The sequence below is a fragment of the Ascaphus truei genome, chromosome 14 (assembly GCF_040206685.1).
Source record: "Ascaphus truei isolate aAscTru1 chromosome 14, aAscTru1.hap1, whole genome shotgun sequence".
NCBI lineage: Eukaryota > Metazoa > Chordata > Amphibia > Anura > Ascaphidae > Ascaphus > Ascaphus truei.
The window spans coordinates 53,945,626-53,973,444 of NC_134496.1; the positions used below are offsets into that span (position 1 = coordinate 53,945,626).

General features: G+C 47.4%; 1 protein-coding gene and 1 long non-coding RNA gene across 5 annotated transcripts in view; both read left to right on the forward strand.

Annotated features, from left to right (window-relative positions):
* LOC142466183 (uncharacterized) overlaps positions 1-13,750 on the forward strand; it is a 14,428-nt gene extending 678 nt beyond the window's left edge. The window contains exons 1-3 of one of the 4 annotated variants that reach the window (XR_012788085.1): positions 2,831-3,111; positions 10,067-10,268; positions 10,493-13,750. This is a non-coding gene — a long non-coding RNA (uncharacterized LOC142466183). Of the gene's footprint in view, positions 1-2,830; positions 3,112-6,459; positions 8,955-10,066; positions 10,269-10,492 lie in introns of those variants that run through there. The other 3 variants (XR_012788083.1, XR_012788084.1, XR_012788086.1) reach the window with 3 other exon arrangements.
* Positions 13,751-24,364: 10,614 nt separating this feature from the next.
* TPRG1 (tumor protein p63 regulated 1) overlaps positions 24,365-27,819 on the forward strand; it is a 64,190-nt gene continuing 60,735 nt past the window's right edge. Inside the window, exon 1 of the mRNA XM_075571033.1 lies at positions 24,365-24,523. The gene's annotated coding sequence lies outside the window, so the exon portion shown is untranslated. The remainder of the gene's footprint in view (positions 24,524-27,819) is intronic.

The following is a 27,819-nucleotide window of genomic DNA, read 5'->3' on the forward strand; positions in this document are numbered from 1 at the left end:
GGAGAGACAGAGAGGGAGAGGAGAGGGAGAGACAGAGAGGGAGGAGGGGGAGAGGAGGGGGAGACAGGGAGGAACAGGGAGGAGACAGGGAGACGAGGGAGAGACAGGGAGGGGAGAGGACAGGGAGGGGGAGAGACAGGGAGGAGGAGACAGGAGGGGAGAGACAGGAGAGACTGAGGGAGAGACAGAGAGGGGAGAGACAGAGAGGAGACAGGAGGAGAGAGAAAGGGAGGGGGGAGAGAAAGGAGGGGAGAGAAAGTGAGGGGAGAGACAGAGAGGGAGAGACAGAGTGAGAGAACACACACCCACTGATACACACACACACACACACACATACCCACCCAACCCACTGATACTCACACCCACTGACACCACTGATACACCACCCAACCACTGATACACACCCACACCACCCACTGACACACACTGCCACTCACACACCACCCACTCATACTCACACCCACCCACTCATACTCACCACCACCACTGACACCCACTGATACACACCCACCCACTGATACACACCCACCCAACCCACTGATACACACACCCCCACCCACTGATACCCACACCCACTGATACCCACATCCACCGATACACACCACACACCCACTGATACACACACACACCACACCCACTGATACACACACATGCACTGATACACACACACCCACTGATACACACACACCCCACTGATACACACACACACCCACTGATACAGACACCCCACACCACAGATACACACACACACCACGATACACACCACTACACACACACACACACACACACTGATACACACACCCATTGATACACACACACACACACCCATTGATACACACACACACACACACACACACACATTGATACACACACACCCATTGATACACACACACACCCCCACTGATACACACACACACTGATACACACCCACACACGCACTGATACACACACACCCACTGACACACACCCCCACTGATACACACACACCCCCACTGATACACACACACTGATACACACACACCCACTGATACACACACACCCACTGATACACACACCCCCACTGTTACACACACACACACCCACTGATACACACCCACACCCCCCCTGATACACACACACATCCACTGATACACCCCCCCCCCGCACACCCACTGATACACACACACACACACTGATACACACACACACACACACACTGATACACACACCCACACACCCACTGATACACACACACGCCCACTGATACACACACACATCCACTGGTACACCCCCCCCCGCACACCCACACCCACACACACACACACACACACACACACACTGATACACACACACACACACTGATACACACACACACCCATTGATACACACACACACACACACACACACACACACACACACACACCCACTGATACACACACACCCACTGATACATACCCACACACCCACTGATACACCCCCACACCCCCTGATACACACACACATTCACTGATACACACCTACCCACTGATACACACACACCCACCCACTGATACACACACACACACACACACACACACACACACACACACACACACACACACACACACACTGATACACCCACACACACACTGATACACACACACACTGATACACACACACACTGATACACACACACACTGATACACACACACCCACTGATACACACACACACACACACACACATACACCCCGCCAGCCCCTGCACCGCCCGCACAACGCGCAGCCACCACTGCCCGCCCCCGAGCCTATCTCCCACACCAAGTGGACGGGGGGAAGTGAGCGCCGGGGGGCAAAGGTGGGAGCGCGCCAGGGCGCAAAGGCAGGCGCGCGCTCCGGGGGGCAAAGGCAGGCGCGCGCGCCGGGGGGCAAAGGCAGGCGCGCGCTCCGGGGGGCAAAGGCAGGCGCACCCCCGCTACCACCTCCTATTGCTGGCTGGGACCCGGGACAGAAGGGGACACTCACCGCACACAAGGAAGCTGGGAGCGGGAAGGCAGTCAGTCACGTGTGCGCTTCACAAAGCGGAAGCCCCGCCCCCGGCTTCCTCTGACATGCTGCGACCAATCCCCTGCGGGCCGGCCGGCATTTTAAGTCCCGCCCCCAGCAGCATCATTCATCCAATCCCCTGCGGGTCGGCCGGCATTCTAAGTCCCGCCCCCGGCATTCTCCTGCATTCAGTCCCCCGGCAGCATTCACACATAGAAAATACTTACCCGCCGCACCGCCGCTGCCCCGCAATACCGGGACCAGGGACAAAAACCGGGGCAGACTTAAACCGGTACAGGCCTCAAAAAACCGGGACTGTACCGGTAAAACCGGTACGAATGGTCACCCTACCTCTATGAGGCCGTCCAAACTGCGTGCGTGCGCGAGGGCAGTGCGGCAGCATTTCCGATAGACCGAACCGCCCTCATGATGTCATGGACACGCCTCCCCATCGCTCACATTATAGCATTGCCACAGGCCACGGATGGCCTCTGCAGCAGCCACGCGTGACGCCATGCGCTCCATCGCCTGCGCTGTGACGGATAATACGGGCTGTGGTGGCAAGGAGCTCAGCACACAAGATATTTAAAAAGAAGTGAGCGTTTGATAAATCTGACATTGAAGTCTTGATCTTGGACTTTGCTGCCATACAATGTGAGTTCCCGTACACCAATCCATCCATCCAATAATCATCCAGCTACTAACCCAGGGGCGGCCAACGCCAGTCCTCAAGGGCCACCAACAGGTCAGGTTTTCAGGATATCCCTACTTCAGCACAGGTGGTGCAGTCTTCGACTGCGCCACTGATTGAGGCACCTGTGCTGAAGCAGGGATATCCTGAATTCCTGACCTGTTGGTGGCCCTAGAGTACTGGCGTAGGCCCCCCCTTTACTTACGTCTCAGTCTGAGGGAAACACAGGCGTCTCTATGTTACTCTTTATTCTCAATGCATGTTATCCCATTTGTCATACTTTCATTGAAAAGGCGCTCGCACTGCAATGTCTCCTCCCCGTACAATGCTGACATAGAGAAAAGCATCACCTGCAATCTGTAGAAAGTGTCCAAGGTACAAAAAAAACAAAATCCTTCATGAACATGAGCAAAAGCAGGGTAAGTGCAGAAGGCCGTCTGTGTGTGCTCACGTGTGTGTGTCTGTGCTTGGGTGTATGTCTGTGTGCTCGGGTGTGTGTGTCTCTGTGCTTGGGTTTGTGCTGTGTGCCTGGGTGTGTGTCTGTGTGCTCGGGTGTATGTCTGTGTGCTCGGGTGTGTGTCTGTGTGCTCGGGTGTTTGTGTCTGGGGGTGTCTGTGTGCTCGGGTGTGTGTCTGTGTGCTTGGGTGTGTCTGTTTGCTCAGGTGTGTGTCTGTGTGCTCAGACATTTTTGTCTGTGAGCTCAGGTTTATGTGTCTGCGTGCTCTTGTGTGTGTCTGTGTGCTCGGGTGTGTGTCTGCGTGCTCGGGTGTGTGTCTGCGTGCTCGGGTGTGTGTCTGCGTGCTCGGGTGTGTCTGTGTGCTCGGGTGTGTGTCTGTGTGCTCGGGTGTGTGTCTGCATGCTAGGGTTTATGTGTCTGCGTGCTTGGGTGTGTGTCTTCGTGCTCGGGGTGTGTGTCTGTGTGCTCGGGTATTTGTGTCTGTGTGCTCGGGTATTTGTGTCTGTGTGCTCGGGTTTATGTGTCTGTGTGCTGGGGTTTATTTGTCTGTGTGCTCGGGTTTATGTGTCTGCGTGCTTGGGTTTATGTGTCTGTGCTCGGGTGTGTGTCTGTGTTCGGGTTTATGTGTCTGTGAGCTCGGATTTATGTGTCTGTGAGCTCGGGTTTATGTGTCTGCGTGCTCAGGTGTGTGTCTGTGTGCTCGGGTTTATGTGTCTGAGCTCGGGTTTATGTGTCTGTGTGCTCGGGTTTGTGTGTCTGTGCTCGGGTTTGTGTGTCTGTGAGCTCGGGTTTATGTGTCTGCGTGCTCGGGTTTATGTGTCTGTGTGCTCGGGTTTATGTGTCTGTGTGCTCGGGTGTGTGTGTCTGTGCTCGGGTTTATGTGTCTGTGTGCTCGGGTTTATGTGTCTCCGTGCTCGGGTTTGTGTGTCTGTGTGCTCGGGTTGGTGTGTCTGTGTGCTCGGGTTTTTATGTGTCTGTGTGCTCGGGTTTATGTGTCTGCGTGCTCGGGTTTGTGTGTCTGCGTGCTCGGGTTTGTGTATCTGTGTGCTCGGGTTTGTGTGTCTGTGTGCTCGGGTTTATGTGTCTGCGCGCTCGGGTTTGTGTGTCTGCGCGCTCTTGTGTGTCTGTGTGCTCGGGTTTATGTGTCTGTATGCTCGGGTTTGAATCTGTGTGCTCGGGTTTGTGTCTGTGTGCTCGGGTTTGTGTCTGTGTGCTCGGGTTTATGTGTCTGCGTGCTCGGGTTTGTGTCTGTATGCTTGGGTTTGTGTGTCTGTGTGCTCCGGGCATGTGTCTGTGTGCTCCGGGTGTGTGTCTGTGTGCTCAGGTGTGTGTCTGTGTGCTCGGATGTTTGTCTATGTGCTCAGGCGTGTGTCTGTGTGCTCGGGCGTGTGTCTGTGTGCTCGGGTGTGTGTGTGTGCTCGGGTGTGTGTGTGTGCTCGGGCGTGTGTCTGTGCTCCGGGCGTGTGTCTGTGTGCTCCGGGTGTGTGTCTATGTGCTCAGGTGTGTGTCTGTGTGCTCGGGTGTATGTCTGTGTGCTCGGGTGTGTGTCTGTGTGCTCGGGTGTATGTCTGTGTGCTCGGGTGTATGTCTGTGTGCTCGAGTGTGTGTCTGTGTGCTCGGGTGTATGTCTGTGTGCTCGGGTGTGTGTCTGTGCTCGGTTAAGTGACTTAACATGACATTAAGTTTCCATTGTTGTGTGTTCTTTGTAAAGTTTGACACTTTTCTTTGTTCCTCGGCTAATTTCGGGGAAAATAACGGGCGTTCCTGTTTAGGTTACGTGACATTATTAGCCGCGACTTATCTCAAGACTGCGCATCGACCCCTCTGTTTTATAAAGTATGTTTATATGATTGATGTCCACTAGAGGGAGTTAAATAGTATCCAAAAGGATATAATTCACTTACAGTATAGACCAGTGGTTTCCAACCTTTTTTTGGTTAAGGAACCCTGTATGTGAAATTTTGTGGAACCTCAACCCTCTGTTTCAGCGCGTCTGAGATCAGATACATTGTAAATTCTTCTGTATTTGGTACAATTTTTAAATGATCTTAAAATTTCAGGGAACCCTTTAGGCGTTCCCGGGGAACCCAAGGGACCTAGGAACCCTGGTTGAAAAACACCGGAATAGACCCTATTCAATATGTTGTAATTGAAAATCCATCTTCACTTTGTTGGAGAAGCAGTTTGAATTTTAATAAACACATGGCCATCACGCATAATCTTCATAGCATATTGATTACAGGCCATATTTAATGTAGAAATTAAATCACTGCAAACTCAAACAATTATGTGGAGGTTCTTAAGCCTTTATTCCACATAAAAAAATATACGTAGATTAGTAAGTAGATTGTCTGTCTGTATTATATTACTTTATTCATTATTACTAAGATGACCAATAAATCATTGGCTCAGGACAAATGGCTGACCAAAGCCAAGCTATAGATTGAATTTAGGCCAGCAAGCCTGTTCCCATGTGTTACCGTACTGTATGTTAAATATTAACATAGAGGCACAGGGAATCACCCGGCTACTGAGATCTTATCTGGAACCCGTGTTTTCCTTGTATTTCATGTCTGCAATGCAGGAGCCCCCCAGTGTACCCCTCTGCACACAGAGCCCCCAGTGTACCCCTCTGCACACAGAGCCCCCCGTGTAGCCCTCTGCACACAGAGCCCCCCAGTGTACCCCTCTGCACACAGAGCCCCCCAGTGTAGCCCTCTGCACACAGAGCCCCCCAGTGTACCCCTCTACACACAGAGCCCCCCCTCGTGTACCCCTCTGCACACAGAGCCCCCCAGTGTACCCCTCTGCACACAGAGCCCCCCAGTGTACCCCTCTGCACACAGAGCCCCCCAGTGTACCCCTCTACACACAGAGCCCCCCAGTGTACCCCTCTGCACACAGAGCCCCCCAGTGTACCCGTCAGCACACAGAGCCCCCCAGTGTACCCCTCTACACACAGAGCCCCCCGTGTACCCCTCTGCACACAGAGCCCCCCAGTGTACCCCTCTGCACACAGAGCCCCCCAGTGTACCCCTCTGCACACAGAGCCCCCCAGTGTACCCCTCAGCACACAGAGCCCCCCAGTGTACCCCTCTGCACACAGAGCCCCCCAGTGTACCCATCTGCACACAGAGCCCCCCAGTGTACCCCTCTGCACACAGAGCCCCCCAGTGTACCCCTCTACACACAGAGCCCCCCAGTGTACCCCTCTACACACAGAGACCCCCAGTGTACCCCTCAGCACACAGAGCCCCCCAGTGTACCCCTCTGCACACAGAGCCCCCCAGTGTACCCCTCTGCACACTGAAGGCATACACTACTCAAGGATGGATTAACCTCCTCAGTGCTGGAGCAGCCAACATCACATTGCAAAGCAGCATGTTGGGCTGTGTTCCAGCACTGAATAGGTTAACGCTGCACTTGCCCAGAAGTTTTGGGTCAGCTCCGATGCATTAACAGGAACTCTGAGCTGGCAGCTGGCACTCACATAACCTCTATTCACAGGCAGAATGGGAAGCAGGTTATGCACAATTAATGATGCATCCGCTTTCTTTTAATAGCATGGAAGCAAATGCAGAACTATCTGTGTGTTCCCCGCGGATCCCTATATAGTAGTACTGAGTGATTGAAGAGGCAGTTTCACTCATTCCCAGCACCAACAGGAAAAACAAAATGTTCATTTCTCTCTCTCCTTATCTTCTGTTTCCAGGTGTGAAACCTCGGAAAGTAATTCCTCTCCCACACCCATGAATGTATTCTGCTTATTAGCATAGTGACTGTGCAGATCACGCTTCTGTATCGAGTTGTCTTCTGCTGAGAATACCATGTATCACGTCGCATTTTGATGTTAAGTTTCACATTAAGAAGAGGCATCTCTGTGACGAGTGCTCACCACAAACAAGCCGGGACCGCGAGGCTGAGGTGGGGATGTTGGTAATCACCGACCCAGAACTGGGCAGCCACCTCCGGAGTGCAGAGTGGTAGTCGTGTAGCTGGGTCAGGGTAGGAGAAGACAGATTGGTCGAGGTACTTGTCGTGTTCTAGGATTGGGGAGATCGGATAGTCGTTATGCGGTGCCAGGGTCCAGGGGTATAGAAGGTAGAAGTCCAAATGCACGCCGAGGTCAAGGGTCAGAGAGGCGGAGGTCCAGATACAAGCCGAGGTCAAAACAGGAACAGGATGAGCAAGACAAGACAGCAACAGGGTAGCAGGGTGTTTGGGGCAAACACTAGTACACAAACAGGTTTATGCTCAGCCAGTTTGCAGCAGGGCTGACTGAGCAATTAAAGCTGCAGTTCAGTCTTTTTTTTTTTTTATTTATTTTTTTACTTCAATAGTTTTATGTGTGCAATCTCTAATTACCTAAAGAACTGTATAGCTGCAGCTCAATTCGTTCTCCATGTATTGATAGGTCGAAATTTGGTGACATAATTAGTGAAGGGATCTGTTTATATTCTGCTTGTCTGTCAGTGGAAGCTCATGAATATTCATGAGCACTCCTGCACTGACATGTGCTAGAGGGAGGGCAGGGCTGACAAAGGGGTGTGCCAGGGCTTGTGACAGGACATGAAGGGGCGGTGCCTTAGCAAATGGCTGTTAAAATAAAATACAAGAAAATTGGTCTTTCAAAGTTGTTTTTTTAAAAACAGAAAATGCTAAAAGTATTTTTTCTTACTACAGAACTGATTTATTAAAAAAAAACACACATGCAGGATATTGACGGAACGGCAGCTTTAAAGGACAGGCAGCCAATGGTAGGGCAGCACACAGCTGCAGGGTGATGAACAAGAACCGCCCCATGACATATTCAGTCCACTGGGAAACAGGGGAGGGGAGAAGAGCAGGAGTGGGATAATTGCTGATGTAATTAACCCCTCGTGTGCCCAAGGTAGCTCGGCGCCTGCGCGTAGCTTGCGGTGCGCCTCACTCGTGACGTCATGAGGGCGAAGCCTGAGCGAGGTCCATGCTATGTCCCCCAATCTGGCAGAGCAGCGCGCGTTCGGCGCTTCGTCACAGGACGCGTCACGGGGCGGAGCCTAAGTGCAGGCCGTGCGGTGTCCCTCAGCCTGGTAGTGCGGCATGCGTCACCCGTCCTGTCACGGGGTGCATCACAAGGGCGGGTCTGACGGACAATCCTCACAGTAACCCCCCCCCCCCCCTTCAGGGGCGACCTCCGGGCGTCTCAGGGATGGCTTGAAAGGAAACCTCTGATTAAAGGCCCGAATAAGCCTAGGGGGGTGAAGTTGGTCCTTAGGAACCCAAGAAGGTTCCTCGGGGCCGAAGCCCTTCCAATGAACCAGGTACTGGATCTTTCCGCGGGAGAGCCTGGAGTCCAAGAGGGGTTGTACCTCGTATTCCTGTTGTCCCTCAAACAAGAAGGGTTCAGGCAGGGCCACCGAAGCTGGAGACTGAGGGTCCAGTATGAAGGGCTTGAGAAGTGATGTATGGAACACAGAAGGGATTTTCATCAAGGCTGGTAACCGAAGCTGTTATGCCACCGAATTGACTTTCTCGATCACGGGCAATGGTCCAATATACCTTGGTGCTAATTTAGCTGTGGGGACCTTCAACCGAATGTTCCTTGTGGACAACCAGACCTTCCGTCCCGGGTCGTACGTAGGTGTTTTGCGACGATGTCGGTCAGCCTGTTTTATCTGTAGAGAGACTGCCTTTTTTAAATTCTCCTGAATCTTAGCCCAGGACTCTTGAAGAAGCAGGATCTTTTATCTTCTGCCGGTACCTCAGATCCGGATCCTGCAGTGCAGAGCTGAGGGGTGAAAGCCGAAGATAGTAAATAAAAGGGTGAGTCTTGGGTTGACTCGTTGCGCAGATTGTTGTGGGAACACTTGGCACAAGGCAAAAGATCTGTCCAGTTGTCCTGGGTATCCGAGATGAAGCAACGGATAAACCGTTCAAGTGATTGATTTGTTCACTCCGTTTGGACATTGGTCTGAGGGTGATAGCCACAAGAAAAGTGCAGCGAGATCCCTAGGTGCTTGCAGAAGGCCCCCAAAACATTGAGATAAATTGGGAACCTCTGACACAATGACCTGGGGGACCCCATGTAGACAGAATCCCTCCTTAATAAATATTTTGGACAATTTGAGAGCGTTGGGTAGGCCCTTGAAGGGTATGAAGTGGGCTTGCTTAGGCCACAGGTAGTTCCACGATGAAGTCCATGGAGAGGTGAGTCCATGGGCGATCTAGGTTTGGGAGCAGTTGTAGCAAGCCAGGAGGTCTATTACGGGGCGTCTTGTTCTGGGGACAGGTGGGACATACGGAGACAAACCCTTCATGTCCTTGCGCATGCCTGGCTACCAAAAGGTTCGTTCCAGGAGATCGATGGTTCTTTTAGTGCCCGGATGTCAGGAGCTTTTAGAAGAATGCCCACATTCCAGTACCTTTCTACGAAAAGGTGGGGGGTGAAGAGACGTCCCTATGGGACTTGAAGACCTTCTGGAACATCGGACTGGCTCAGTACAATGGAATCAAAAGTATTGGCGGAGATTATGCATGACGGAGGGAGTATGGTTTCCTCTTGATCCTCGGACTTGTCGTCTACTAGAAATTGAAGGGAAAGAGCATCTGAATACCACAATTTTAGAACCGGGTAGATAAGAAATAACGAAATTGAAGCGAGAGAAGAAAAGAGATCATCTTGCTTGTCGCGACCCCAAGCGGCGAGTGCCTTAAATATAGAGATGGTTCTTATGATCAGTGAAAATAGTAACCGGAATTTCGGTACCTCCATCCCTTCAAACTTGACCTGTTGGGGGGGGGAGGTGACTTAAGGACTGAAGTTCAGCCCCCTGATCCCGATGTATGAAGCTATAGCGGGTGTTAGGGGGGATTCCAAAGCACACACATCACAATGCGCTGTATAAACCGTTTGCTTTTTCCTCCTTATCTCACAGGAAACACCTTTATTTGCCATCACACAGTGAAAAGCTTCTTGGAAAACTGATCTGCTGGAGATGTGAGAAAGCGCACGACCGCTAGAACGTGTGTAATGGACACACAACAATACAAAAAACACAACCAGTGTTAAAAAGTGAAAAAATATATAAAGGGGATGACCCACCCACATGTTAAGGGAACAAAGTAGATTGATGGAGAGTAAGTACACTACAGGTGATGGCGGACCTTGATCCAATGGCTTGGTGCAGGCAAGGAGTATATGGGGGAAGAGGATGCCAAAATAGTGCAATACAATTTAATACAAAAACAGGTGGGTGCGGGGGGTTATGTACTTACAGCAAGACAGTAAGTCAAATGCAGATAGAACTGTGTAGAGTTGCAGGGGACCGCTGAGTCCTCTTACTGTCCTCTCTCTCCATCAGCCCAGCTGTTTGTCGCAAGCCCGTGCCGCCTGGTGATGTCACAGATGTGGGCGGCGATAGGCATGGAGAAAGTCCGGTCGCCAAAAGCCGCAGATAACACGGGAAATCCGCAGCTCAGATCCTGCACTTATACCAGTCCTGTTAGTGAAGGAAACACCCTCAGCATTTCCCTCTTGGAAGAGCTTCAGGGGTCCCACATTTGAAGAAAGACGTTTTATGTGTATATGGGGGTATGGCGCTGCTTGATGAATCTGCCCCTTAGATTGTAAGCTCACTGGGACAGACGCTCCCCTTTCATGTTGTTTGCATATCTGTCTCACGCCTGGCATTACATTAACGTATTCCCCGGTTAAACCCACATTGTATCTCACGTTGAGAAGCGCAGCGCAGCAGCAGCGGAATTATATAAATAGAAGATAGATTTTTCTAATTGAGAATCCTTGTGGCATCTGCGTAGAACAAGCTGAGGTGACAGAATATCATTTGCAGCTATACTAATAAATCAGCGCGCTGTCTGGCCCTGCAGTATGGATCTCATGCTCGTACTGCCTGGCATATGGCTGCATTTAATAGTCTCTTCGGAAGTTCTCTGCTTTGCCACCTTGTCATCCTTCTCAGAACATAGGTTTTATTTGGAAACGTGCTTTGTTAGGACTTCTAGGGAGCGGTGTTAACCCTTTAACTCGATGGTTTGCAGACTTTTTTTTGTTGTTGCACTCAAGGCTGTAAAGCTGAATGCAGGATCTAAAGAAGCAGATTTCCTGTAAATATTTTACTGAAAAGCCATCGCCTGATCAGGGCAGGGTCCTCTGGCAGTGAAGGGGTTAATACAAGAACGCTGCCGTCACTGTGAGGGAACAAAACCAAAAGCGCACAGCCCCTGTAAACTCAAAACCCTAATCTACCATCACATATGTAATCCCCCTATTGGGCTTACTATTTTGTACGTGTGGGTTGTTGCAAAGTAGTGACCTTTCTATATTTGTTGCTAAATAGTGTAACAGATAGTGTAAACGTGGTTTAGCCACGCCCAGCTTCTAGAAGGTGTCTGCTCTGTTATCTGAGGTGGGAATATGCTAAGGGCCCTAACCCCGTCCCCTGGCTGTACCTATGGTGACCCTATTATGCCACTATTGAGTATAAATATGGGGTGGAGGATTCTGGTCCCTAGACCCCAGGAGGGGGTATTATATGGTTATATGTCAGTCTTCTGCTACTTTATGTTTAAGCGTATGGTCACCTTTCTTGTTTTCATAGTGAGGGAAAGTGCCCCTTACCGCAGAAGGGCCGCGGCGGTGTGTGCCAAAGGGGGAAAGTGTGTGGTGGCATCATGGTCTGGGAGCCCAAGTACGGGAACTCACTGGGGGGAGACCCACATTGGGAGTGTTGTACCAGCAATCCCACGTCTAAGCATGCCAGAACCCCATTATTGGGCTTTGGCATTAAATCCAGGCAGCGAGAATAATGGTGGGCATATTCCTACTGCTTTTGGGAACAAGAAGATGTGACAAAAGCCATGAGTGCTGCCCTGTGATCCCAGGGAAGAACCCTGTATGTATGACAATAAGAATAAAACCTGTTCTGTTTGTGGACGAAGTTCCTGGCGCACATTATTACCACCGCTCAACGCTTACACATCCAGCCAGCCCGGACGCCAGCCCCCTGAGAAAAGGTATGAGAGTCTGTGCACCAACACCTGCACCTCCCCACCCTACCTCGCTGCAACACCTCATTGTGAGCTGGGCACAGAGGGGTCACATGAACAAGGGTCAATTAGTACAGTCCTTTGGCCAAAGTACTTAAGCCTGTAACCACGTCAGTATGGCCCATCTGTAGGTCCTTATACTGCTGCACGTGCAAAACGCTCTCAGAACCTCTCTAATGGGGGGAGAGCGGTCTTTATAGACTGGTCACTCACACGAGCTTAGCAAGAACTGCAACTAAAGAGGTGGGATGGGCGAGCGTAGATACAGGGAGGAGGGGTCACTAACACACACACACGCACACAGGCACAGACACACACAGACACACACACAGACACACACACACACACACAGGCACACACACACACACACACACACACACACAGGCACAGACACACAGACACACACACACACACGCACACAGGCACACACACACACACAGACACACACACACACACACAGACACACACACACACACAGGCACACAGGCACACAGGCACACACACACACACACACACAGAGACACACAGGGCCTGTAAGCTCAGAACCCAAATCCGCTACATCATATATATTGTGTCACGGAGAGCTACTGGGATGGTGACCTCGTGTATACAGTACAATAAAAGACAAAAAGCCCCCGTGTTGCATCTAACATGCCACATTATGATCTCAGAGATTTACGCGGGGCTAGCACGGTCCAGGAGTCCCGTCAACCACAATTATATGATGAAATGGGCTGAAGACCTCAATCTTGATATAGACAGAGATGAATGGGAGGATATTTGGGAAGCAGCAGCCAAAACTTCTATTTGCACTACTACTAAGGAAAATATATATAAAATTCTATATCAATGGTACTTAATCCCGAGTAGGCTGAGCCGGATCTTCCCTGGCTTGTCTGACCTCTGTTGGAGGGGGTGCGGCCAGAGAGGAGATATGGTGCATATATGGTGGACATGCCCAAAGATCCAGACTTTCTGGAATATGATATGCTCATTGGTTGAGGAGACGGTAGGAGTTGAGATACGGATGGACCCGCTGATATGCCTACTCGCGAAACCCATCGAAGATATCTCTGTCCCTCTTAAAAAATTGGCTTCGTTCATCCTGACTGCGGCTCGCTGCTCAATAGCAGCTAATTGGAAAAAGATTAAACCCCCTTCGAAGCAAATGGTCCTTCGCAAGGTAAGCGAGGTCAAGCTTATGGAATACCTATCGGCGCTCCTGAAACAGAATATAGTACAATATGAGAAAGTTTGGGCACAGTGGCCTTATAATTAAAGAGATTAAAAATGAGATATGGTTTCCCCGTTCCTATCCCGTCTCTCCCCTCTCCTTCTGTTTTTCTCTCTTTTCCCCCTCTTTCTCTCTGTCTATCCTTTACAGTACTAATATAAGGGGTTTGATCTAAGATCCTCCTATAACTGTTAATTCTCCCGGATGGGGATCTACATAATAGAATCTAAATGCATAGGAGGTTACAAAATACTAGGAGCAGATCGACTCTTCTTGATCAATCAACTTTGAGATGCTTCGGGTTGTTCACTTTTAAATGTATATGTTAATTAAGTTTACTGTCTATAAACAACCATGTGATGTGAATGTACCCCTGTCAGAAAACAATAAAAATGTTTGAAATAACATGCCACATTATATAGTTCAAAACGTATCTATTTATAAGCAAGACGTTTAGCCCAATTCTTTGCCCATGAAGTCACTTTGAGGGGCCTGGTACGAAAACAAAGAACAGACAAAGGCTTCCTGAAAGTTGGGGACTGAAAGCAGAGTAATGATGAGTATTTTGAGGTTGTAGCTGTGGGTGCTGGGTGTGTGACCCTGGGCAAATCGTTTAATCCCCCGGAGACACAGGCATTCAAATTAAACCCAAGAGCCTTAATTCTCACTCATTTGGGTCCGTGGAAGTTTTGCACATACAGCAAGCGGAGGATCACGTGGGAGAGAAACAGCAATCTGTGCGAAGAATACACAAACCACTGTGAAGATCAGAGCACCAAAATGGTCCTGTACGGTATTTACAACACCATGAGGCTTCGGAGACATGTTATTAGTAAACCAAGAAGGGTGGGGGGCCGTGCTGGTCCTTTCTTCCATGTAGTAACAGGGGGGGGGAGGGGGAGTGGGGGTGTGACACCTTTTATTGCACCAACAAGTGGATCATATTTTACAAGCTTTCCAAGCCCTCAGGTTAGGAGCCTGGTCCTATTACAGATCTCATACCCCCCTCCCCCCTAGGGAGTACCTGTGGCCCCCTGCTCCCTCTCCCCCCCTGCTCCCTCTCCCTCCCCGCTCCCTCTCCCTCCCCCCCTGCTCCCTCTCCCCCCCCCTGTTCCCTCTCCCTCCCCCCCCCCCACTCCCTCTCCCTCCCCCCCCCACTCCCTCTCCCTCCTTTGTTACAATGTTATTGGTAAATGGAATAATACATTTGGGTGGATTTCCAAAAATGTTTCACAAACATTATCCACTGATCAGCTTCACACTGCCACCTTGTGGCACCTTACAGCAATAACACTGCCACCTTGTGGCATCTTACAGCAATAACACTGCCACCTTGTGGCACCTTACAGCTATAACACTGCCACCTTGTGGCACCTTACAGCTATAACACTGCCACCTTGTGGCACCTTACAGCTATAACACTGCCACTAGTCACAGTCCCCGAGGGCTGCACGCAAGCATCCCAACTCCCGGGGCCAGTACAGGGCCACACATACCACCGGCTCCCGAGGGCCAGTACAGGGCCACACATAACAGCAGAGAACAGATTTGAAAGTAATAGGAGGTTAAAGGTCAATGTTTCCAAGCTGCATAAATATTAAAGGAGTATCTCAGTGGGACGAAACTGCCTTTTAATGTAAGTGAACCAAGTTCAAATCCATGTGCCTCAGGCATCAAAATTAAACTGTAAGCTCTTCGGTTCACAGGGAGCCGGCACCATTCTATGCACGGAGCTTCCTAAGCAGGCTATACGGAAAACACTTGTTTTATTGTATATTGTTATATTGTATATTGAGCCAGAAGCAGCGTATATAAAAACCTTTTTATGGTTATTATTTATTTAGTGCCCGTGGTGGGTCTTTTGCACCAGTTTTGCAATGAGACTAATAAATAAAACACAGGATTTCTCCCTCAGTGCATCGCCTGCTTCAGCATCACAGCTGTGTTCAGCCTTTGATCAGAGCCCTGACAGGTCCTCTCTCTGTGACAGGTGCAGCAGCCTCTCCGGGGAGCCCTGACAGGTCCTCTCTCTGTGACAGGTGCAGCAGCCTCTCCGGGGAGCAGAAGGATTGCACGTTCAGTGCTATGTTTTCTATTTTACAATAACCCGTAAAGGAAATGTCTCATTTATTAACATTTATTTGAAAAATAAATACTAAGACATGTTATACTTCTATTTGTACTTTGTACTGTCTGATCTAGTGACACTGATACATTTAGTTTGTCCTACATATTACATTTGGATTGCCCCATAATTTATCATTATTTTAACATTACTTACCTATCACTCTCACTATTATTCGATTATATTTTTTTAATATATTTATTTATACCCTACTGTATACCTGCACCATATTATTGCTCTCTATTTCATCTCTTTGTTATACTTATCTAGACTCTGCTCTCTCTGTCCCTAGACCAGAACAGGATAGAGCTGGCAGAACTCTTGGACACTTTTGGTTTTCAGTACGGAAGCCGGGTGGTTCAGTTTGACCAGTGCTAAACGTGAAAAGATGCAATGACACAAGACATTGTGAATGGGAGGCTTGTCCGACTTTAGGTCGCCCATTATTTCTGCTTACATAGATAAAAGATGCCTTTCCCGTAATTCCTAATTGTCCTAATCACAGGTCTCTTCCCAGATCCAGGTGGAATTGTCAGTTCTACTAAAGGACGGTCGTGGTTTTCAGCCTAACAAACACGTCTTACCCGTTACCAGGGTGATTAAGTCAGTTGTGGCTGATCTCCATCTTCAGATTGGTCTGTGTTTAGGATCGAAACATAGATCCAGTACATTAAATGCAACTTAAATATTCATGTGAATGTTGGCTATTCTTTATTTTACTTTATACCCTTGGTTCCCACCAGCATTTTCAAGCACTTGGGGTAAGTATTCTCTCCACCCATGATTGCCTAGCACTCAGTTCTATCAATGGATGGTCATGGTTTTCGTCCTATTCAATGCTCCTTTTACCTTTACCAGGGTAATGAAGTCGGTGCTGGCTGATCGTGTCCTCTATTTGCCTTATTTATCTAGCTGTCTTTCTCCTTGTAAATCATGATCTAGATATTTTGATAGAGCAACTGAACAAAACTGTTATCCTATTGTAGAATTTAGGATTTACTATAAATCAAGATAAACTCATACTTACACCTCAGTCTACCCAGTATCTAGGCTTCATGCTAGCTACCCATTCTCTATCTTTCAGTGGTCCTCTCTAGAAGCTTCAGTCCATACAGGCCGTAGTGCAGGTCATGCAGAACAGTCAGATTTCCCTGAGGACACTAGAGGTCGCTCTAGGGAATCAATTGGCTTTACGGCCAGGTGTTCATCAAGCTCCTCTACTATGCAGGCAGCCCCAATTAATTTTTTACCACCTTGTTCGTCAAGGGAGACTCTAGCTGGCTATTATTCATTAATATCATGTCTCAAGGACAGAATTCTTCTACCTCTATCTCCTCCTCTTCTTCTAGAGTCATTGTCACGGGAACTTGTGAGAGGCCTATATTATACACCAAAATACCTGGGTGGAACTGAACACGGCTGAGATATGATAAAATATAATTTATTCCTTGAAAAAGGTGAACACACAAGATATACAAATAACAGGCAAAATATACACTTACTTAAGGGGTTTGGACAAGAAAGCCATCAGGATACAGGAGTGGCAATTTCTTCCATAGATTCAGATGTAGACATCACGAAAAGCACAAAGACACAGAGTATAGGCTGGACACTGGTTTATATGCAATCTCCAGTCTATACCTTACTATTGAGTGTAGGCCATTGGAGAACAATTCCCTGCACCCAATCTCTCCTTGCCACCTCACCTGAGGGCACCGTAATACCTGCCCACTGGGTGGGTATTATTCTAATCAGGGGGCTTATTTCCTCAGCCCCCCTCCCACACTTGCTCAGCCTTAAATACAGTTATTTCCCATTGAACACAACCTAAACCCAACCCCTGTCATAAATCAGTGGTGAGGTTGACAATCTTACCCCAGAGTAAAACTCCTCCCATCCCAGGACGTTTAAAAACTGCTTTTCCTATCTAAATAACTTCATAACTTCAGTTCAGTAATACTTACTGGCACGCGAGACATATTAATACATTCCGGCACGCATGATGCTCCCAATGAGACTAAATATTACCGTGTAATACTAAAATTAAGAGAGATATTAATATCTGTCTCTTAGTACCTGCTAGACATCATGTGTCTGTAATCATTATTTGCGACTCGGTCCCACGGATACACACATGTAACTTTTAGCATGTTCAGCCGAGGACATCTCATGATATTCTTATATTTAATAAGGTCACTCATTCTGATATCTCCTTCTGTAGACGCACCCCTGGCCCCCATAAAACCCCTTGTCAAGAAATGCTTTGAAGCTGGGCCTCCTATGTAGAGAACGTTTGTCACAGGTGCTATATTTCACACCCAATGCTCCAGACATGGGCCTAGCTGTCTCTACCAGCAATATACAGTTGGTTGCTGAAGCCGGGTAAAAACACCTTACTGAACCACAGTCCAGTTAACCCCTTGCTTCCCACGTGAGAGCAGGGGGTGGCCAAATAGGGTGTAACCCCTTAAATACCGGGCCAAACCCCCTCTCCCATGACAGTCATCCCCAGACCTTCTCATAATGACAGACACATTTCTTTTAGCTTGAATGATTTTCTCCTAGGTTTGGGAAGTTCAAGAAAAATACAGGTAGTCACCTTTACATAAATCTGTTGTATTTCAGGGCAAATAAATGAAGAAAAGCTGAGGCACTCTCTTGTGCTGGCTCAGCAAATGATCAAGCTAATTAAAGTGGAAGATAGTGAAAAAGTGGATATAATGGGCAGATATTAAGTGCACAATATGAATGTGGACAATATGAATATAATTAAATTTGTGATATAAGTATAAGTGATATGCTGCTTGACCAATTTTACAGAATCATGTAAAAATGTAAATATGCATATCGTTCCATATTGTAATGACAATTAGTCTTTAGAAAAATGTGATTGTTTGAAAAGTGATCAATGCCACTACTCACATGGCCTAGAGTGAATTTGGACCTATAATGATATCTTTGGAAGAATACTCCTCTTCTCCCACGGTCGCTGGCAGTAGTTGATCTCTTGTTTGTATAATGGGGACATCTACCCATAGATGGAACCAGAATCGGGAACCCTTCTTATGGTGTACTATCTCCCCCTCCTATTGAATCACCGCACACAGAGAAAATGTATATGAAAACGATGTATTGACATAAAATAAAGTACAGCACTCTGTTCTTACATATAAAAGTGCATCGGCGGCCAATATTGGAGTGTAGTAACAGCCTGGGCAGCACGTCGCCTGGGCTCCTTCACCCGTGTTCCTTCACTTCCGCGTTCTCTGCGGGCTGCTGATAGGTCCTGGCACTTCCTCGGCATCCTACGGCTGCTGTTTGGCTCCAAAAAGGTCACCGATTTTCTTCTACGCGTTTCGCAATGAAATTGCTTTGTCAGGAAACCATGATACTACGATGTGTGACCGGATGGTCTATATACCCCGGTCAATCACATTTAATTTGACTCTAATGACCTAAATACTGTACATTGACTTTAATTACACAGGTAAATACGTATACCGCTATGTGTCTCACAATATAACTCAGTCAATGTCAATAGACGTACATATATATAAAACAGCTAATGATCATAATGAAAATTTAATACAAATAATAGAAAATACATGTTTCTAATAACAGTGTATATATACATACTTAAAACACATGATCAATAAAATCTTTATATTACAATCAATGGAAGCTCTCTCTGGTTAGCTCACAGCCAGTAAGTGAAATAACAATAATAATGCACCACAAGCTGGATCCCGGATGAATAATGTGATTATATTATGGAAGACCAATGATATAAAATGACATTGTGAAATAGACATTATATAATTCATAAATGTCTCGCAAATGATGAGTACTGTTGATAAATCCATATATAGTGTCCATATACACCATAAGAGTCCATATATGGAATAATGCTATACTGTATATGATCAAAATAGCCAGCCAGAGGAAGTAGACTTGAAAAACCTTAACACAACCATATCACTAGACTTTATTACAATAAACGTAACCAACCATATATATACAATGACCTCAATCAGCAACTGTGAGGTTGAATATTTCCAACATGGATAGACATATAAAGGCTTACGTATTAATGGAAAAGTGATACGGCTGTGACATAAACATGAATATTTAACAATTTATATATAAAAAGATTGTTTAGAAAAACATATCAAATATCTTATGACACTTTAAAAAACATAATATTATAAAATCACATGGCAATAGAAGAACGGGTGTCAGAAAATGACAAAAACACATAATGAATGTAACATTCAGAACACATATGACGGAGAATAACAAGAAGGGTGGAATGTGAATGATAGGGGAGACCCTAAGTGAGACATTAAACCAGAAACGATAACAATATTCTTAAGTTAAAAATGCATCGATATCAATCTCTACATTGAGGCCATGGGGGACCAAGGTTTTCAGGCGGTAGATCCAATACGTCTCTCTTTGGCATAGCTTTAACAGCCTGCCGCCTCCTCTCTAACTGGACTGAACAAACTCCAATGCTATATAAGTCAATCGAATTGGTTTACCACCATGGACTAATGCAAAATGTTTGGAAACATTGTGGGTCAATAATCTCTTATGAATATTGCCCATGTGCTCCAGTATGCGGACCCTCAATGGTCGTGAGGTGCATCCCACATACTGGAGACCTCATGGGCATTGAAGGAGATATACAATAAAAGACGTCTTGCATAGTATGTGAGGCGGCGGCGGTGATGTCGGTTACTCGGCGGGAGGCGGCGGGAGTTTTGCAGGCGGGAGGCGCCGTGTCGAGAGGTGGGGTGGAGGAGGGGGGGCATTTGAGGTGAGGCTGTGGCACCGAGGAGAGGGCGCCGCTGGCCGTGGGTAGCGGTGCAGAGGCTGGGGTTTGCTGTGGGTGTTGGGGGGGGGGGATTTTGTGGGGAGAGGTGAGGCTGTGGCGCCGAGGAGCGGGCACCGCTGGCCATGGGTAGCGGTGCAGAGGCTGGGGTTTGCTGTGGGGGGGGAATGTGGGGAGAGGTGAGGCGGCGGCGGCACCGAGGAGCGTGCAGCGTTGGTAGCTGTGTCGGCGGCGGGTGAGTGTGACCAATGAGGCGTCCGGGGTGGGGCTGGTCCACGAACCAATCTGATTGGCCAGAGGGTGAGTGACAGACCAACTGACCAATCAGATTGGCCTTTGCGACAGTACATACAACATTTTCAAAAAAATATATATAGATATATTCTGACAGATTTGATGTTAACGAGCCTATACCGGAGATTATTGGTCTCCCTGGTGGTTCTTTATCGTTTTTATGTAACTTTGGGAGAAAGTAAAAAAATAGCCACCATTGGTTTATCTTTGTTAAGATATTGAAATTCCTTATCATTCAAAATACCTAAAGATTTGTCATTTTCTAACGAGTTGAATCAATCTTTTTTTAAAGTAAAAGTGGGATCCTTCTTAAGCTCTTCATAAGTCACTTTATCTCCTAATATTTCAGGGCAGCCATTTTGGCCCTACTGACCCTGGTCCTGCAGGACCTGACAATGTAAGAGTGGTGCTTCAGATGGACAATAGGACTACAGTATCTTATATCAACAAGGTGGATGGCAATCGCACCAGAATTCTCTGCAACAAAGCTCTTTCCAAGCAGATTTGTCTCTCAGCAACATTAGTTCCAGGAGGGACCAATGATTAAGCAGATCAGTGAAAGAAGCTAACTCTCACTATTGTGTCTCGTGGGAGGAACACATTTCTTCTCCTGGCAGAAACGTTCAGGAGGATAGATATAGATCTCTCCACCAGCTCATCCTATATTCCATTGTTTATATCTCGGGTGTTGACTCAAGGAGCATAGAAATGAACGTGCTCTAGTTTCTGTAGATAACCTCAAAGCTTTTATATGCCTTTCCTCCCCCCTCTCGTCTCCCAAATGTCCTTCACAATATCATAATTGATCAGGTGATGTCCATAGTGTTGCTAATATATCCTATCTGACCAACCAAACATTTTTTTCTTTTGATCCGCCTTTTCTCTAGGGTGTCCAAGTCTGCCATTAGGCCTCATTCACAGTTGTTGTCAAGTGACAGGAGACCTTCTACTGGGTCTCCTACAGTTTTACATGGATGAGAGAGAGCATGTTTGGTTTTATAGCTGGACAGACTATTTCTACCTTGGCTAAACACCTTTTGACTCCTCTGTAAGATCAAATACTAGAGTCAGGTATAATGTAATTATTGGGGAGCTTAAATCTTGGAATGCCTATCACAATCTCGGTTACAGGTTAATCTAGAAGCTGTCTTAGACCTTATAGCCCATACATTTCAAGAGGGGTTAGCTGCCTCTAGTCTCGGGTCTGACAGTACCGTTTTAGGCACTCTGGTACCCTATTTACCTACCCAAAATCTCTGCTCTCTTGTCCAAACCAGTTTTACCTAAATACACTTCCACCTGGGACATTAAGCCCCTCTTAGCATTTATGTCCACCTTAGATAATAACTTCATAAATCTAAGATCTTTATCCTTCAAATAAAATATTATTGCATGGATAGAGGAGCTTGTTTTCACCCATTCACACCTTGGATCCCTGGCTGGTACAGACTCCAGCGCGTTTCACCTCATCATTAAGGGTAGGGCAAAAACTGGTATTATGGACAGATCAGCAGTGGAGTTTGACTATCATGGATACCGACGACTCTCGCCCTTTGTGCAGTCCAGTGTCTATTTGTTTACGAGAGAAGACTTCCAGTCTCAGGCAGGACATTACCCATTTACTCAGAGCCTGCAGAAAATGCTTCAGAGCAGCAAAGATTAACACTATTAAAAATTCTAAGCAATTAACCAGTTTGGCAATTATGTCACCTAGTTAAAATGGCATTCTATTAGAGATGCTGCTGCCACAAAAACAGCTGCTTGGGGCGTCTGCTTGGGGTGTCTATTTACCTCCGCTTGCACTGAAAGGGTTTAGTTCGCCAGAGCAACCATCAGGTGAGATATAATTTCCCCTCCCTCCCTCCCACGTTGGCAAGGCGGTGCATGAATCTATGATCTGCACAGTTCCTTTGTTCTAGAGAAAAATATAGCAACAGTAGCCCATAATACCCTCTATCCCTCCCTCCATCCTGCCCTTCATTTCTCCCTCCCTCCATCCTGAACCCCATCCATCCTGGCCACCATCCATCCCTCCCGAACCCCATCTATCCTTCCATCCCGTCCTCCATCCATCCTACCCTCCATTCTGAACCCCATCCATCCCGAACCCTATCCATCCCTCCCTCCATCCCGAACCCTATCCATCCCGAACCCCATCCTACCCTCCATTCTGAACCCATCCATCTCTCCCGTACCCCATCTATCCCTCCATCCAGAACCCCATCTATCCCTTCATCCTGCCCTCCATCGATCCTACCCTCCATCCTGAACCCCATCTACCCCTCTATCCTGCCCTCCATCCACCCTAGACTCCATCCCAAACCCCATCCATTCCTACATCCTGCCCTCCATCCCAAACCCCATCCATCCCGAACCCCATCTATCCCTCCATCCTACCCTCCATCCCGTACCCCATCCCTCCATCCATCCCACCCCCTGGCTCCCTGTGTTACTAGTCTGTTAGTTAATTTTGGCATTTCAAAATGTGATAACCCTCTTTTGTGTCCTTCTTCTAGTGGAATCGGGGTCCTAGACATGTTCGCCCTATTTCTGATGAAAAGGGTCTGAAATAAGGTAATAGTCTTTTTGACTTTCATAATAAATTCATAAAAACATATAAATAGGTAATACAGAGGCAGTGTGGTGGACTTTATTCTGGACAGGTGCCCAATAGGCCTTCAGTCAGCCTGAAACTCTCTATTTCCCATTTCACAGCAGCTGAAGTTTTTCTTCCCCGTGACTGGAGCGTTGTTTTCTGAAAACGTCCTACTCTCCTCGAGGTATTCCAGTCATCCATGCAGCTTCTCGCTTTCACAGTTCTTTGTTATACTTAATAAACTTTTCAAATGCATCGCACATTGCTTGTCTGGGAGTTTTTAAGCTGCATTTCATTCTAAGAACCTCGTTCTCATTTCTGACTATTTGTTTTGGGGACCAGATTGTCATTATTTCACCAAGGTAAATGTGGGCATCGGGGCAGTGAGCATAGTTTGAGCACATTCTCCAACCTCGGGGGTAGGCTGCGCTGGTATCCTGCCACGTCCAGCCTGCCAGCGAGCGTTCTTCGGGAGACTTGCGTTCTTACCAGCTGTTGCTACTGTAGGTGGCAAAAGAACAAAAGCATCATAGATTCTAGCAAACTGGAATTTCTCTACCGCCATGACTATTGTAATAAACTACTAACAGGTCTCTCTGCTTCACTGCGCTCTCTCTGCGCTTCACTGCACTCTCTCTGCTTCGCTGCGCTCTCTCCTGCAATCTATCTACAATTCTGCCAGTTACAATTATTTCACTTTCTCCCAGAACAATGTTTGCTGCTTAAATCCTTTTCCTGGCTCCCCAGCAAATTCTGTATCTCAACTAAGTTCTCCTCCTCATGTTCAAGTCTCTCCTGCCCCTCCCTATACCTCAGAGGTGCTTTCTTGCTGTGGTGTGGCTGTATTTTTTTATTGTGTTAGAATTCACTTTATTCTATTTATGCTCTTTTTACGGCCTCCCTTCCACATTTGTAAAATGTATTCAGCAATAATAGCTTCTTTGCCTCCTGTGAAACTGCAGAGCTGTTCTTCTTTTGCTGAATTTCAATGTATTACAGATCCACCCAGTCTCTGTTTAAAGAGCAAAAAAAGGTCAGATCGAGGCAAACAATAGCAGAAAAGAAAAACCGTCCTTTCTGCTTCCACTGCAGGCTCTGTGATCAGCTACTTCCTACTTGCTGTTTCTAACAACTAACCACAGGACTGTGGGTGTAGGGAGCAGTCGTCCAACAAGCAGCTGTGCGACAGAGAGTCGGAGAGACGGAGCACGGATCGGGCGCATTCCGCAGACGCAGGAGGCCGGTAAGATTGCGTGGAACTTGTTGCATTGTAAAGAGCTGTCGCCTTGTTCTAGGAAAGATGTTTTTATTCGGAGAACCAGCAGCGCCTGTGAAGCAGGAAGTGTAGCTCAGTATGAGAGAGGCTTGCATACTTTAACACATTAACACACCCAGGCCCAGTCCTGCAGTAACTTGCTTGTAACCGCAGTGCATTTGTGACCCTGCAGGAGGCAAAACTGTGTTTTTAATTAGATACATAATAACTATACTATATTAAACAAAACTGCCTTGATTTTGATACCGAAGGCCCCTCCCCGTGTCTCCTAACTCCTGACATTGCAACACACCAATTATATCCTGTGCACACCTTGTAACATTCGTTCCATTTCATGCATCTGACACACGTTTCCCAGGATCGCTCGCAGTCTGCCAAGTAATAACCACAAGTGAACCATTAATCCTAGTGCTAGATGCAGGTATAGATATTCCCTTATCATATCACTTGTATCGCTCCATATAACAACTCTTGCACCATCGCGGCAATGGGGATTGTCTCTCTTACACACGTCTCCCTTATTAACCCTTTGAGTGCCAGGGGCCCACAGCTCCTCCGGCACATCGCAGACCTGTGATCGCTCCGTCACTGACGGGACCGGGAGAGCAGGAATCCTCGTCTCCCGTTCCTCAGCCGGCTAGATCACTTTCAGCGCTGCGCAGGGCGCCTTCTCCCCTGGAAAATGAGCACGAAAACCCCACGGCAGGAGGCTTCTGGGAGCCTGACGCCATTATGTGGTGACGTCATGAGGCATCCAAAGGGTTAATAAATCAATATGTGTGTGTATATATGTATATATATACATACGCACGCACACATTGGTGTGTATATATATATATATATATATATATATATATATATGCAGCAAGCACAAGCTTACAGGGGACCATGGTTTTGAATCAAAAGGTGCCACTGTGTGCTCATTTGCATGTCATTTCCCAGACTCCCTTGCTGCAATGGAAGCACTATGTGCTGGGTGATAATGGTGAAAGGCAAGGTTGCAGACCTGTCTAAGACATGCAAATGAGCATACTGTAATATTTCCATTTGATATATATATATACCATACACATTTTAAGTTATGATGGGTGAGTCTGCAACCCTGCCTTTCACCATTATCACCAGCATACAGTGCTTGCACTGCAGCAAGGGATTCTGGGAAATGACATGCAAATGAGCACACAATCCTGCATTTATTATGCTGTGCTGGAAGTTGTCCTATGGAATAGCACTTCTTAGTAAACATGGCCCTAATGTGTTCTGCTCTGAGCGGAGTCTATAAAATATCTGTTGAAAAAAATGGTGGGACGGGCACTGCAAATCTCAATAGGCTGGAGGCAAAGTGCTATAGAAAAAGGAACTTTATTGCGGCATAATAGCCAGTTTAAAAAACATGAGGAGGGTCCTCTGACGCGTTTCGTCCCTGGTGGGGTAAAGTCCCCACCAGGGACGAAACGCGTCAGAGAGCCCCGTCACGCGCCGGCAGTGGGAGCTCGGTGCCGCGGGGCAGAGAAAGGAAAAAGCTTATAGGCAGCTGAGAGTCGGGGCCCGGCTGCGACCGGCAGCAGGAGCTGGCCAAAGGTCGGGGGAAATGTGCAGTGCCGGCAGGGCCCCCCAGCCAGCAGGCCCGGGACACCAACCCCGGCAGACCCCCCTGTTGGCGGCCCTGATTATTGACCCTGACCATGGAACAGCCGCGCACTGAGAGTACTGAACACCAAGCAAAGCTTTGACAAGCGGCTGCGTTTCCTGGATCTCCCATGCTTGGGAATGAGCTGTACTGGTTTTATTTGTTTTAACGAACTTAAATGCAGATTTATAACAGCCAACAAAAATAAAATACAGCAACTTCACAAGTAGCAACCTGTAACACATTAACAATGTCCGCAAGCTTTCTCTCAACGGGATTCCTCAAACGGTTTGTAATGGTCAAGTTTTTAAGAATGTCGTTTTCCACAGACAAAATAGCCAGGCTACTCACACAGCCGTGTGACACTGTGACACTGTGACACTGTGACACTGTGACACTGGGGCATCGGGACATCGTAGAACCGAGGTTTGTTTTGATTAGCTTCAGCTGAGACAAAACTACGTTCAGTTGCCACAACAATGACGGAGATTGTTAGTAGTATTCTGAGCGCTGTGGAACTGTTTGGGGACACGGGGACTCGGGGACCCAGGGCTCCCCAGGAAATATGCAAGGGCTTCTCTTGCCGAAAACTTCATGGGTGCAGCCTGTGCAAGCAGAGTCAATTCATCACAAAGTTTAATTGCATCCATCCCAGAAAAAGCCTTAAACATATCATTTTTAGGTTCACCATTAAGTGCCGATAAATATACCCAAAATGTGACACATGAGCACGGAGTTGGTCAAAACACTTCTGTGCTAATGAAAGAGCTGTGTCTACCGTAGCAGGAACGTTTCTATGTGAAAAGCTTTCTGTCTATCCATCATAGGATCATTTTCTCCTGAAACATCATCTGTTTCCTATGTATTCGAACTTGGCCAAACTCCTTTGGCATTTCAAACCCGTTGGCAATCTCTCGGGCTATTGCTTGTGCAGATTTGAATCCTGGTGCACGATAGTCCTGTATTCATATTAATCCCTGAACCTGCGCTCCAGTTCCCACCTGGATGTTTGTGCCGTGCTGCAGTTTGCTTATTACTTACAATGTATATTTCTTGTAAGTTACAATAAAACAAAGGCATAGAAGTATAGGTAGCACTGCTGGTCCTTTCTTCCACGTAGTAACACAGCAGGGAGAGGGAGGAGGGGGTGTGATACCTTTTATTGGATCAACAAGTTGTTGATATGTTACAAGCTTTCCAACCTCTCAGGGTCGAGGTTCAAAAATGTATTGAGCAGAGTGTAAAACTAGTTTAATATTTCACAAAAGGCCATGCTGTAGATTGCTAAGCATTGTACGATTGCAATAAGCCTCTCTAGTACAATGCGGCAATATTGTTTTTCACTTTGCTGATTTTGTCCGTCAGTGGTAATGCGATTACATACAGCCTCTGTTTGAGCTCAAATCAATTCTGCATGTTAAGCATGTTCCTTTGAATGTGTATTTAAATTGTATGCAATCAGAATAACCAGAACTTGTGAGCTGAGTTTAAAATGCCTTTATTGGAAAGTGACAGCAGCAGAAAACGGAATAAGATGATGGAGAATTACCCAAAGCCTTTCCCACCTCTCCCCATTAACCGTCGTCCTTGCTCATCTTTTGGGAATATTTTATTTGCCATCTGCAGTGGCAAC